General features: G+C 40.4%; 1 pseudogene; it reads left to right on the forward strand.

Annotated features, from left to right (window-relative positions):
- The first annotated feature begins 2,314 nt into the window (after window positions 1-2,314).
- LOC103710337 overlaps window positions 2,315-15,186 on the forward strand; it is a 30,260-nt pseudogene continuing 17,388 nt past the window's right edge.

The raw sequence follows: 15,186 nt of genomic DNA on the forward strand, positions 1-15,186 counted from the left end.
ATCCACCAATGCATCAAAAGATGGACATCTCCTGCACGAATCTCAGAGATACTCATGCAGCGTCAAATAACCACACCCAATCAAAAAAGTGATGAAGAATATATTAAAGTTAACCTTTACTCTTTTTTTTTAAAAACCGATTAGCTGTCTATGTCCCAGCACCGGGGGTGGGACCTATCTCTCATTTATTGTTTGCTGACGACTGTCTTCTTTTGACCAGGGCGCATGCTTCTGATGCACGGGTACTCGCTAGAGTGCTGGCAGGTTACTGCGCGGCGTCCGGACAGAGAGTTAACTTCATGAAGTCAGCCATTCAGTTCAGCCCTAGCACGGAGATCAGAGTCAGACTGGAGATCAGGAGGATTCTGCATATACCAGAGCAGGAGGGGACATTGGTCTACCTAGGAGTCCCTATCACAGGCCGGAGACTGCGGGCGACAGAGTGCTCGGGGCTGGTACAGCGGGTCGAGGGCAGGCTGGAAGGATGGAGGGCATCATCTCTATCCATGATGGGGAGATTGACACTGGTCAGATCGGTGTTAGGATCTATGCCGGTATATCTCATGGCCAACACTGTGGTCCCAAAGACGACTCTGTTGAAGATTGAACGTCTTCTTCGGAGCTTCTTGTGGGGGTCTCATAGTGGGGGCCATGGGGTACATTTGGTGGCTTGGGAGCAGGTCTGCCTCCCCATCAGTGAGGGGGGCCTGGGAGTGCATTCCCTCATGGAGCGGCGTGAGGCCCTTGTTGCTCGACACGCAGCCCGTTTCTTGCTGGAGCCGCAGGGGCTTTGGAGCAGGGTGATGGCAGCCAGATATGGTCGAGGGGGCTCTGAGGTGGCACGGAGTGGCCGCCGAACTTCCTTTATGTGGCGCGAGATTGGGAGGTATTTGCCGACTGTGTCGGCTAACACCAGGTGGCTGATAGGCGATGGGCGGAGCATCGATGTGACCGATGATCCATGGGTGGACACTCTGCCTTTGAGATGTTGGCCGACGATGGTGGATACTGAGGCAGCAGAGGGGCTTCGGGTGTGTGACCTCCTAGCACCAGGGAGGACATAGTGGGATCACACCAGACTACATCAGCTGTTTGGGACACATCTTGCTGAGAGGGTACGCTCCCTTCCAGTACCAGATTGCGAGGGACCAGACGTTAGGGTCTGGGGCACCTCATGCAGGGCCAGTGTCAGGCTGGGTGATCTATCCCGGGTCATCCAGCGGGAGCATGAGCGAGGACCGGACTGCACCTGGATTTGGAGGTCCGGACTCCATCCGAGGGCAGCACTCTTTTTATGGAAGGTGATGTGGGACCGCCTTCCGACGAGAGCAGTGTTGAGCCGGCGTGGTCTGGGGATCCCCGCGGAGTGCGGGAATTGCGATGTAGATGAGACTGTGGATCATGTACTATTTCAGTGCACTTGGGCGAGATCGACATGGCTGTGGACAGGTATCCCGGAGGAGGTGTGGCAGGAGAGGAGACTCTTCCTGCAATTGATACGACAGGGGTTGGCCAGTTCCGGGTCATGCCAGGAGGCCACCCGAGCGACTTGCACAGCCCATCAGATTTCTGGCTGGCAAGGAACGCTCGCACCTTCAGCGGGCGCAGGATGTCGCCGAGATTTGTTGCGGAGTCTGCTCGAGCACTAGCGATGGAGTCCAGATTTCCTACCCCCTTAGACACACCCTTGATAGCTTGGGACACCTGGGGTTCCTCTTCTGCTCAGGCAGCTCCTCGGACGGTGTTTTTCACCTGGGAGCCCCCACCCCCGAGCTTCTTCAAGGTAAACTTTGATGGGTCGGTGCTGGATAGAGGTACGCGAGGCGGGGCAGGCTTCGTCATACGGGACCCTCACTCTAGGGTTGTGGCAGCGGGTGGCTGCCGGTTGTTCGACACATCAGTTCCAGGGGCAGAGCTGCGAGCCGCCTGGGCAGGTCTTCGCCATGCCCGGCGGGTACTGCAGGCCAGCTCGATTATCCTGGAGGGTGACTCGGCTACAGTTATTGGGTGGATCCGGCAGGGACTGAGTGGTGAGAGCAGTGACCATCCTCTGATCCGGGACATTAGGATGATGGTGAGGGATGGCGTGGCCTTTGAGGCCAAGCATGTATTCAGGGAGGCCAACGGGGCGGCTGATTGGGTGGCTGCATTCGCGGCCCACCATTCCGGATACGCTCTGTGGGCTGGAGAGAGAGAGTTGCCATTGGCACTTCGTGAGATTGTGTATTTTGACTTTATTGGGTGTATTCAGACACGCGTTGTCTGAAACCCGGTTTTAGCAAAAAAAAAAAAAAAAAAAAACCGATTAGCTGGTATCCAATGGACAATACCACGACCACCCTCCGAATTTATCGGCACAAACTCTTTTTTGTACAAATAATGCGGCCAGGCTGATATTTCGGGTCCTCCTGCCTTCGGACGTCGGACTCTTTTTTCTTCGTCTTGTTCTTCAAATGGTTTGACTTCGATCCGTCCCATCCCTTCTCCAACCTATTTTGTTCGTATCTCACCAAATATAGGCTAAGATTCTTTTTCTGATGGAGGTTCTACTCTTGTCACATGATCAGATATGTTCTTTATTCTGAAACTGGAACCCTTTAAGCTTCTTACTCTGTGGCTTTATTGGGATCAGGTAAGGTCCTTATTTCTCTCTCCCTCTTGCTTTGTTATGTTTTAAAGGTTGTTTTCTGGGGATTTTCTGGAACCAGTTTCTTATCTCAGTGATTGAATGAACGAATAGAGTTACCTTTTATTGTTGTGTGAAATGTTGTTCTATTGGACTTTGGCTTGTACATTGATTCTCTTTGCCTGGAGTTAATTTTTGGCCTGGCAATTTCTGGAATTGGTTTCCTTCAGCAGCTGATATAAACATATCTCTATCTGTTTCATTGAGGAACTGTTTATCTCTTGTTGGTCCATGTACTATAAGAGTAACCAAACAAAATGATTGATGTGGTGGAAATTTAATCTTTTTGAACTTAAATTCTCAGGTTTTGGGCAAGATGAGGTTTAGTAGGTTCTTTTTGTTGGTGATTACTATGAGCCTCTTGAGCTCTGGGATGGGAAGACATAGTGGGGAGCAGCCCCTTTCGAGGATTGCTATTGAGAGATCTACATTTGCCATTCATGATTTGGCCTATATTAGAGTTTCTCCTCTTGTTCTCGGGTTGGAGGTATTCTTCTTTGACTTATTTCTCAAGGATTAACTGTTCTTTGTTCTTTTTGGTGAGAATTGAATCTCCATGAATGCATGGTAAGCCTAAGAGAAATGAATAATCTATGCATGATTACGAGCGCACTATGTATTACTATGACTGCATTATTTCTGCCGTCTTATGAAACTAGCTATTATTGTTTATCCCAAAAAAAAGAAAGAAACTTGCTATTATCATCACTGATAGATAGCAGCTGCCTGTTGTATCAATCAATTGTTGCATAAACATAATATTTCGAACATTCAAAGACTAGCTACATCACTAACTTAAAAGATTAAGAGAGAACATATCATGGAATGGACAATAACAAAATATAATTTAGCAGAAGAATTATTTTCCTTTTCCTTATATTATTGTTTTTTCCAGTTTGAGTTATCATATCTACTTTGTTGTGGGTCATCTGGAAACTAGGAAAGAGAACCACTCAAGGAAAATAATATTTTCAGAAATTAGTAACGATCTTTTTATAGTTATGACTATCTTGTTTTTTTGTTAGGACTGTACTTGATTATGTATACAAATGCAGAAACTCATGTACCTAGAGAAAGTTATATGAATGGGCATCAACCTATCTGAAGTGCATAATGGACTATTTCCCTCCTTTAGTGGATTCTTTGCATTGTGTGAATCTTCCAATAGACAAACTTGAACTCTCCAAATTGAGATTTTGTGGTCTACCATCAAGATCCAGCTACCTAATCACTGCTAGTTTCCAAGAAAGTTGTTAGACAAATGAACTACATATGGGGCCATGGTCTGAATCTTGGAACCACTTTGTTCATGGTGTTGGATGGGCAAAAAATAGGTTACTGCTGATCTATCTTCCCATTGTCAGCATTTACCGATACAAACACTGTTTTTATCACAACTTCTTACACATTTTTGGAGTCTCTTATAGTTCTTTTGGACCATTCTTGCTTCATCAAGAGCCATCAACTCAAGCTTTTTTTTCATCAGAGAATTCCAATATCTCAAACCTCCAATGCATCAAGCAAACCTACTCAGTTCCAATTAATTTGCTTTTCATTTACTTAATTCATGTCATAAAACTATTGGAGTGACTTTCTTAATCTACTTAGATTTTAAGTCTTTTCTGTCCTTCTACTGGACTTTGTTTTCGTGGTTCTTTAATTATGTAGAATTGAATTTTAAGTTTTTTGAGCCTTTGATACATTGTTTAGTCGATATCATCAGTCAACATTTTTTCACTTATCTTATTTAGTTAATTTACACTTGTAAGCATTGTTTCTTGATGCTCTCATTTTATACTCTGAGTCCTGATGGCTCTCTTTTACTGGAACTACTTTTCTGGCACTTACCCTATCATACTTGTTACCTCATTACTTAACCATGTATTTGTTTTACTGTACATGATACTTTATCTGCCATCCTGTGCTTCATTTTACTTTAAGAACATTCACTTGCATAGTTTTACCAATTCTAGACGTTTGTCTGGGGATAACTGAAAATTTGGAATGCACAGTCAGATTAATTCACAGCTATCTCAGGAGGTGTGGTAAAGCAAAGATCTAGGATTGGCTTGTATCGGATTAAAAACTATTCATGCTGACAGCTATACTTTCCACAAGCAGTTAAATGGGAACACTAGTTGTTTTGAGCAAGGCAGAATTCAATAGGGAGACTGCCCAATGCAAGAGTTACCATGACTCACAGTTAAATATTGGAGAGAGTGCTTTGAGCTAGGGAGCTAATGTTTGTAACTTCCTGCCTGATGGAGACATGAATATCTTAAGCATTATTTCATATGCTTGTACCAACTACACTCTTAAGAGTCAATTTCTTTACAGTAACCCCACATCACCTTTTAATGCCTTAAATGAGCTTTCTGCTGAGGTTTTCTGGGCCTTCTGTCCCATATGGTTCTTAGACTATTTTCTTGCTACTTCTCTTTCTACTTTAGATTCCTAGTTTTCTTGCAAGTCTAGCTTCTAATGGTGTGTTTGTTATCAGTCCATAAATCATCGAAAGAATATTAATTATAGGCGGTGTGTGTGTGTAAATGCATGCTCTTTTTAGGATGATCGTGTATTTTTAGCTGACATCTTTTTATCTTGTAATCCGAGTTGTATCATTTCCTCTTCAGTAGTGGAGCTGATTGGCTTTTATAAGTTAAGTTGTCTAAGTTGACATAATTATCTGTTTCAATATAAATTATTTTTCTCCACTGATTAACATTGTTCAAAATTTGCAGTGAAGAATATCCTCATTGGAGCTTCACTTTCGTATAATGGATCTTTATTGCCTATAAAATTAATAAACAAACAAAGAGAAAATCATTGTGGAAAAAATAAAAGAAAGGGAAGCATTCAAGGCTTCTTTCTCCTTATGTGTTATCTGTAAAGGTCTGTGGTTTGTGAATGCAATGCTAGGATTTGGCTTAAAAGGAAATGCAAGTATTATCATATCACATCCATTTACGCAACTTAAGTTGTGGTGACCGTTCCATAAATTATTTAATTGCATATTGCATCTACTTAAAATTGAGATACAGGAGATATCCAGTGGATGTAAATGATAGGTTATGATTAAGGTAATTATGCTTATGCAAATGTATACAATCAAAGTCATTGCTTCATTACTCATTTGGTGCAGTGAAACTTTCCAGTATTTGATAGCTAGCTTTCCTTTGCAAACCAATAAAATCAAATAGTCCTATGTCAATACTAAGTTATGTGCATAATTTGTTACAGGGGCAAAATAGTGAATGGGTGACTTTAGAATATAGTCGTCCAAATTCATCAAATGATGATTGGATTGGAGTTTTTTCTCCTGCAACTTTCAGGTAAAAATACTTCCTGTTGTAAAATAAGAACTATTTCTCTGAACGTATCTCCTAGAAATGGAAAAGAAGGATTAAAGTAACAAACAGCCAATTAAATTGTGTAGATTGCTTGTCAAAATCCAAAATCTAAAAAATTTGTCCAGGAGAAGGTGATGCTTTTGTATATTTAATGGTTGTTTTTTGTTTGTTTCAGGGAAGTGACTAATCTTTACATAAGTTGTAACTAATGTCAGAGAAGAAAAGGATTCATAAAGCCTAAATGATTCTAAAGAAATGATTCCAAGGATTCATAAAGCCTAAATGATTCTAAAGAAATGAGATTAGGTTTGTAGTAAAGGTTGCGATTCATTGTTAATCACAAAAGGGGATCTAATATGATTGCTTGCTAAAATTTCAGTGCCTCCATCTGTGAATCAGACGGTGTATGGGTGGAACCACCATTGCTGTGCACTTCCCCTGTTAAGGTTCGTACTGACTTTTTAATTTTGTGTCCTTTTTTAATGTGAAAATCGAATTTACTATACAACAATGCTTTGAAAATGTGACATATGTATAGAATGTGAACGTTGAAGACTCATGCATGTTTTGCAGTATCAATATGCCAATTACACAAGTGCTGGCTACTATAAAACAGGAAAAGGGACATTGAAGCTTCAGCTAATCAATCAGAGAGAGGACTTCTCCTTTGCATTATTTTCTGGTGGGCTCTCAAATGTATGTACCACAAGACTTTTAATTGTTTGGATACGTGAAAAGATTATAGTAAATTAACCATGCTGTTATGACTTTGCACTTAATTCTTCATGCTGTTAAAAAAGTTTAGCATGCTGATCCTTTCGGAAATTTATGTTTTTCATTTTGTCAAAAGATAGCAAGGGACCTCTTCCGAGATTAAAAATTCATATCAGGCACCATTTTCCATGAATTTGAAACGGGAATCCATTTTTTTTTGAATCTGTCCTGTTCTTTCTAAGATTTTAGAAAAAGGGCAATATTAATCATTTTTCAGGATAGCGATCAGTATTTAATGTTAGTCCTGGTTTGCTTCTTTAACTAATATTCTACAACATAGTAGAGTAAATTTTATTTCAAGTGGTGGAGGCTTTACGTCCTATGTCTATTAGTCGCTAAGCTATGTCAACATGACCTGAATTTGCAGAAATGTGCATTCTTACACATCCAACTATTGATGCATTCTAACTTGGAATGTATGAAATATGTATCCACCGAAATGACAGCCAAAGATGATTGCTGTTTCGGAAACTGTAACTTTTGCAAATCCAAAGGCGCCTGTGTACCCACGGTTGGCTCATGGAAAGTCTTAGAATGAAGTAAGCATTCTTCATCCTTTTCTTTGTGAACTGAATGTTCCTAATTGCTAATACTGAATCAACTGAAGCAATCTTATTTTATTGCTTGCTCTCTTTTACTGTGTGGACCACTGAAGTCCTGGAGTTCTGCAATCAATATAGACAACCATATGTTTAAATATGTAGATGTACACCATGCAAAGCATGACCTCAATTTTTCTTCCACTTCCAAATTCTGATGTGGTATTCCTATGTTTAGATGATATGAATGGAAAACAAATTTAAGTAATGACAACCAGTATTAAGCAATGCTTAGAGTTCAAGTATAAAACTAATGTAGCATTCACAATAAACTTCCTATGAATCCTAAGATGGTAGCGAAAACCAAATTTACATTTGGGGGACTGTCAAACAAGACTTACCTACCAAGCTGGCTCAGCCATGTGGGTCTTAATTGGTTCCTGGTCCTGATCCAACACCTATGCAATTAGAATGTGTTTACACTAGATTTCCACTTAATCATACAGATTTTTTTTTTTATGATATACTCCTTTCCTTCAACTCATATATTTCACTCCCTCCACTGAATTGTGGCATGCATTGTGGTTTTTCCAATATCCAGATCATCACAAATAGTTTTCCTTCCATTAATCCTCTATTACTGCCACTTCTAACTAACTCTCAAACATACTTGTTGCCCAGAGATGGTCACCCAAGAGGGGGGTGAATTGGGTGTTTTAAAACTTTTTGTCTAATTAAAACAAAACACACAAGTGTATGTGCAAAGGTGAAGCTAAAGTTGCAACCACAATCAAACGCAAACACACAAAGATTTATAGTGGTTCGGAGCTTCCACTGCTGCTACATCCACTCCCCAAACACGTTTGGGAATTTCCACTATAATCAGCGATTACAGTCCGGTAGTTTTGCGAGTGCACTACCCAACTCGTTGTTTTACCCCGGGCTAACAACGAACCCTACAATCCCCCAATTTAACCTAGGCTTGGGACGCCTATCCCTTGTTCCAAGTCCCTTGACTGGAACAAGCACAATAATCAAATGTTTTACAAAGATTTGAAAGCTCTTATGAAAGCAAATATATCAATGAAAAACAACAAAACCGGAAGAACCCTTTTTGCCGTTGGAAGCGTGGGTGATGGTGGTTCTTCCGATGTGGATCACGTTGGCTTGAATGCTAGCTTTCAATGCCGAGTGGGAGTGAGTAGTTGAGCACGAAATCAGATGGGAAAGCTTGAATGCACTTGATTTCTCCTCTTGAAAGCACTAACTCCCTTGAACCTCTTTCTCTTTCTTCTCTCTTGAATGATCTTGTGTTTGGTTGGTTAGAAGTCGTTTTAAAGGCACTTAAAAGCTCCCTTTTATAGCCCTACAAGCAATAGATCCGTTAGACACAAAGAAATGACCGTTTGAAATTCAAACAAACCTGCAAAAGTGTGTCAGTCGCGTCCCAGGCGCTCCGGAGACGTCTCCGCTTCAACGCGAGACGTCTCGGCTGTATAAAAATTCTTTTGACGATGTTTGGAGTCGACTCGGCGTTTTACGGGGACGTCTCTGAAGAAGAACAGCTTGAATGCTTGTTTTTCTGTTTTTCTGAGAGAGTCGGCTCGGCACTTTACGGGGACGTCTCGGGATGTTTGCGCTTTTTGCATGGGGACGACTCCGCGACCTTCGGAGACGACTCGCGCGCATCCCTTGAAATCGGCCTTTCTGCCGTCTCTGAGAGAGTCGACTCCGCAGAGTCAGGAGTCGACTCCGACCCTGCGAGACGCCTCGCCAGGTGCCGAGGACGTCTCCAGACGTGCCAATTCATCCTTTTCGTGCCAAAGACGTCTCTGGGACAAACCGGAGACGTCTCGGCTGTCCCTGATCTGTTTTCTTCATCTCAAAAAATCTTCAAAAAATCCTTGAAAAATATGGGAACATGCCTTGACAATTCTTAACAAAATTCTTAGTTAAACACCTGAAATCCTCAAATAAATTGTTAATATAAAGGGAATTATACTCTAGTGTTTTGTATTCATCAAAATCCATTAGGGGGTCAACAATCTCCCCCTTTCTGATGATGACAAAACACTGAGTATATGCAAAATTCGAAATTTAAACATATACACAGTATTTGATCAGATGTACAAGTATTGTGTTTTGGTTAGAGCTAGATACAGTGTGCATAATTCAATATAGTCAACTTTCAGTTCTATCCTTATGCATAAGTATTGATCTTAGTAGCTCTTGAGCAATTTTGGCATATCAACTGAATTTGAATCAAGTTAAAATGTAAATTAATGAAATATTGATGCTAAAGACAATTGAAAGCTAAATACTTTTTGACTCTCCCTTTCTTTTCCAGAAGGACAATTGTCTTAAAGCCAATATTCTTCAATTTTATCTTTTCTTAATTCAACTTTTAAGTATTAGTGTAAACTTTGTATTTTGCATTCCATATATTGGTTCTATTCCATATATTGGTTCTACTCCCCCTTTTTGTCATCAACAATGAAGGGGACAAATTTTCCTTAGGTACCTAAAACGCAATTTCTATTAGAATTCAGCATATTACCATGAATCACTCAAGGATATTCAAGTTATGCTCCCTCTTTCCAAGTTATTTCTATTAATGAATTCAGCATTCATTTCACTCTCCCTTTGTTTTGGAATTCATTTCAGACCTTTCAAATGCAGTTATTACAGGTTGTGGTCCCCCTTTTTCATATGCATTGTCAAGTTGGGAAAGGAGTAATATTATTGCACATTGTTAAGTTTGATCATTCAAAGCATCAGAATTAGAAACATACACAGAGTTTGATACCACAGAATTAGAAATATACACAAAGTTTCAAAAAGAAAGGTATGACCTTCATATTGTATTACAATCATTTGAAGTCATTACAAGTATTGATGGCTAATACAAAAGAAGTTTCAAATAAGCCTAGGGTTTTACAAAATGATGAACCCTAGATGTCTACAAAATGTCCCTCACCGGCGACCATGCTCAATAGCCCCAGCAGCAGCCTCTATAAACCCAGTTATTGCATCCATTAGGGTTTTAAATTGATTTCCCTGAGACTGATTGAAAGCTGTCACTAGTGCTTCAAATTCATGAGTTGCCCTTTCAATTCTTCCTCTAAGTTGGGCAGCCACAGTGCCCACATTGCCTCCAGGGCTCGTCAACTCTTGAAGACCATCCGATATGATCTTCAATTCAGCCTGTATCTCAATTGATCTTAAGGTTTGGCTTGTTCCCACATGAACCAATTCTGACGCTGTAGCTTCTATCTGAGCTTTGATTTCCTTCAATTCTTGTAGGAGTGCTTCATGTGAGGTACGGATGGGAGCTAACTCAGCAGAGACTATTGATCTCATCTCTTCCCTCATCTGCTGGCATATCACAGATGCTAGGGTGTGCATCTGCTCATCTGATAGGGACAGTGATCCACTGACTGGAGGAGGCACTGAGGTGGATGGTCCAGCCGAGCTGGAAGGTACATCAGGAAAGGCCATAGGGCTATGTGGAGGAGAGAGGTGGTCAGGCTCCTGATGTGGGATCTCAGGCTCTATGGTTTGGGATTTTCTTTTAGGGGCCTTAACCCAAGACCCGTCTTTCTTGTGAAACTCCATCCTATGTAATGTGCTCTCATTGTAGTAGTCAGTGTTTCTCAAAGGTTTTTCTGGCTCATTTTCAGGAATTGAAACCTTAAAATGTTTGAACAGTAGGGTGAAAACCATCCCATATGGTATGCTAAATCTGGAATACCTATGACATATGGAGATGTAGTTCAACATGAGCCTAGGGAGGTTTAGGGGAATCCCTAGCAAGATATGGTGCATAATAGCTAAGTCTCGCTCCGAAACGAAATCGAAGCGACCGATTTTTGGAAACAAGACCCGGTTAACTATGCTCAAAAGCAATCTCATTTCGGCATTGAGGTCTTGGGACTTAACTATGTCAAGAGGGCCGCAGTCCTCTCTTCCTAAAAGTAGGTTTAGGGCAATCTCCCTTTGGGGATGTGAGGTCGGAGCCTCACCGTATTTGGGGATTTGTAACAAGTTAGATAGGATGTCCTCATTAATTTCTATCAATGTGCCTCGGACATATCCGGTATACCCCGAGTCCCCTAAGGCCATATTGCTAAACATTTCTCTCACTAGGCCGGGATATGTTGACATATTTAGGGAACATAGGTGTTTCCAACCTTGGGCACGGAGTCTCTCTCCAATAGAGAACCCCTCACTAGCTAGAAACTGGAAATCTATATATATACCTGTGGTTACTGTGCGATTTGCACAGGAGAGGGTCACGGTTGGCGGAGCAACCGGAGGAGGCGGCGCGGAGGGCTCTTCCCTCCGTTCCTCGTCGTCGTTTGCTACTCTAGAACGCCTCCCACCCGTTCGCCTAGCTTTCTTAGGTGCCATGGATTGGAAATCTAGAAAAATGGGGAGAGATTTTGGTTCGGTTTGTGGTGGAGAGAAAATGGAGGCTAGGGTTTGTGTTTTCGTTGGGGACGAAAGAAGGTAGCTCGGGTCGGCTCGAGCTGTTTCGACCTAATTTAAAAACTTTCATTCGGTCCCCGAGACGTCTCCGCGACTAATGCGAGACGTCTTGCCGGGGGACGTCTCTGTGATTTGCCAGAGACGTCTCCGGCACTGAAAAATTTCACAATGATTTCTATCTTTTCCCAATTTATTTTATTCAACCACAATAATCAGCGTGATTTCTTTTGGTGAATATAGAGTGAGTTTGCTTGTGATCCTTTCCTTCAATAATACATCCTATAAAAGTTTGATAATGATTTTTTGAATTATCAATATTGAAATGAGGAATGTTTGACCAAATTTCGAATGCCTATGAAATAGGCTCTGAAAATATCTCCATGAAGAGTCCAAGGGAGGGTAACCATCCTCCGGAAAGTCAAACAATTCGTCATCTAACTTTGATAGATTCATGTTTTCACTTATTAGATACTAGGTTTGCTATTTGTGACCTTGAAGTGTATTATTAGTTTGAGTAGCATTCACATGTATCTCTAGAGCTTACAAAGCATTGCCACAAGATGAATCCTCTGAAATTTACCAGTCTTAACTGTTAGTTTCATATTACAAGTTCAATCTATTTGCTAGGATCATACAAGCACAAAGCATTCCTTAAAAAATTGAACCTATCTTTACAAAGAGGCTTTGTAAAGATATCGGCCAATTGATTTTCAGTACATACATACTCAATCATCACATCATTTTTCAGCACATGATCCCTTATAAAGTGATGCCTAATCTCTATGTGTTTTGATTTAGAGTGTTGAACAGAATTTTTTGTTAAATTAATTGCACTTGTATTATCACATCTAATTGGTATGTTGTCCATTTTGATACCGAAATCTTCAAGTTGTTGCTTAATCCAAAGAACTTGGGCACAACAGCTTCCAGCTGCAATGTACTCAGCCTCAGCTGTGGACAAGGCAACTGAATTCTGTTTCTTGCTAAACCAAGAAACCAAATTAGCACCCAAGAATTGACATGTGCCACTTGTGCTTTTTCTGTCGAGTTTGCATCCGGCAAAATCAGCATCGGAATAAGCAATTAAATTTATATCAGATTGTTTAGAATACCATAAGCCTGCATTAGATGTCCCTACTAGATATCTGAATATTCTTTTAACAGCTTGCAAGTGTGATTCCTTAGGACATGCTTGGTATCTAGCACACATGCAAACACTGAATAATATGTCTGGTCTACTAGCAGTAAGGTAAAGTAAAGAACCTATCATACCTCTGTACAATTTGCATTCTATACTTTTACCTTTTTCATCTTTGTCAAGCTTGCAACTTGAGCCCATGGGTCTGCTGATTTCCTTTGCATCCTTCATCTTGAATTTTTCCAACATTTCCTTGATGTATTTGGACTGACTGATGAAGATGCCTTCCTCTGATTGTTTTATTTGTAGCCCAAGGAAGAAGTTGAGCTCACCCATCATGCTCATTTCAAATTCTCCCTGCATAAGCTTAGCAAACTCTTGACAAAGACTATCATTAGTAGCACCAAAAATTATATCATCCACATAAATTTGCACAAGCAATAAGTCATTCCCTTTTCTTTTAATGAAGAGGGTTTTGTCTACATTTCCTCTCTTAAACTTATTTTCAATTAGGAAATTACTTAATCTTTCATACCATGCCCTAGGGGCTTGCTTAAGTCCATACAATGCTTTATGCAATTTAAAAACATAATCTGGATGTAAGTGGTTCTCAAAACCTGGAGGTTGTCCTACATAAACTTCCTCCATTATATAACCATTTAAAAAGGCACTTTTTACATCAATTTGATAGAGTTTGAAATCCATGAAGCATGCATATGCCAAAAGTAGTCTAATAGCCTCTAACCTAGCAACAGGAGCAAAAGTTTCATCAAAATCTATTCCTTCCTCCTGATTATATCCTTTGGCTACTAGCCTAGCTTTGTTTCTTATTACTATTCCATCTTCATCTAGTTTATTTCTATATACCCACTTGGTGCCTATAATTGAAACATTAGGGGGCCTTTTCATTAGAGTCCAAACTTGATTTCGTTCAAATTGGTTTAATTCCTCTTGCATAGCATTCATCCAATTTTCATCTTTTTCGGCTTCTTCTAGTGATTTAGGCTCTATCTGTGAAACGAATGCAAGATAATTACTAGTGTTTCTTAAAGAGGATCTTGTCCTTATCCCTTGTGAAGGATCACCAAGGATTAGATCCCTTGGATGACCATGTGCATACCTCCATTCCTTAGGAAGATCTTGATTTCTCGCTGGAGGTTGATCTTCTTCATCTTGCTGAATTGTATCTTCTTTGATTTCATCCTCATGTTGTTTGTCTTGTATGGAGAATTCCTTCATTCTGTCTTCAAGTATACCTGCATCACCATCTTCTTCTTTTCTAGAAGAATCTCCATTAGCTTAATCAAAAACAACATGAATGGATTCTTCAACAACGAGAGTTCTCTTGTTGAAGACCCTGTATGCTCTACTAGATGAGGAATAACCTAAGAAGATCCCCTCATCTGATTTAGCACTAAATTTACTTAGATTGTCCTTTCCATTATTTAAAATAAAGCAGCGACAACCGAAAATATGAAAATAGCTTATATTAGGCTTCTTATTTTTCAACAACTCATAAGGTGTTTTCTTTAAGATAGATCTAACTAAAGCACGGTTTAAAATATGACATGTAGTATTTATTGCTTCAGCCCAAAAGTACTTTGGTAGATCCGATTCGCACAACATGGTACGAGCCATATCTGCTAGTGTGCGATTCTTCCTTTCTACCACCCCATTTTGTTGGGGTGTCCTAGGGGCCGAGAAATTGTGATTGATATCGTTTTCTTCACAAAATTTTTCAAAATGCTGATTTTCAAACTCGGTACCATGATCACTCCTAATTGCTTTTAGTTTTAGATTAAGTTCATTCGAAATCCTATTATGAAACTTGATAAAAGCGGGAAAGGACTCATCTTTGTGTGCAAGAAATGAAACCCATGTAAAACGTGAAAAATCATCAACAATTACAAGACCAAACTTCTTACCCCCTAGACTAGCAGTTCTAGTGGGTCCAAATAAATCCATGTGAATTAGTTCTAGGGGTTTTGATGTTGAGACTATGTTCTTAGACTTGAAGGAACTTCTTGTCTGTTTCCCTAGTTGACATGCAGCACAAATTTTGTTCTTTTCAAAGTCTATTTTTGGTAGTCCTTTGACTAGATCTTTTGTAATCAATTTAGAAATTAGATCCATGCTAGCATGCCCTAACCTACGATGCCATAACCAGCTAGTCTCATTGACTTTGGCATCCTTCATGGTGAGATCATCAAG

The sequence above is a fragment of the Phoenix dactylifera genome, chromosome 6, assembly GCF_009389715.1.
Source record: "Phoenix dactylifera cultivar Barhee BC4 chromosome 6, palm_55x_up_171113_PBpolish2nd_filt_p, whole genome shotgun sequence".
NCBI lineage: Eukaryota > Viridiplantae > Streptophyta > Magnoliopsida > Arecales > Arecaceae > Phoenix > Phoenix dactylifera.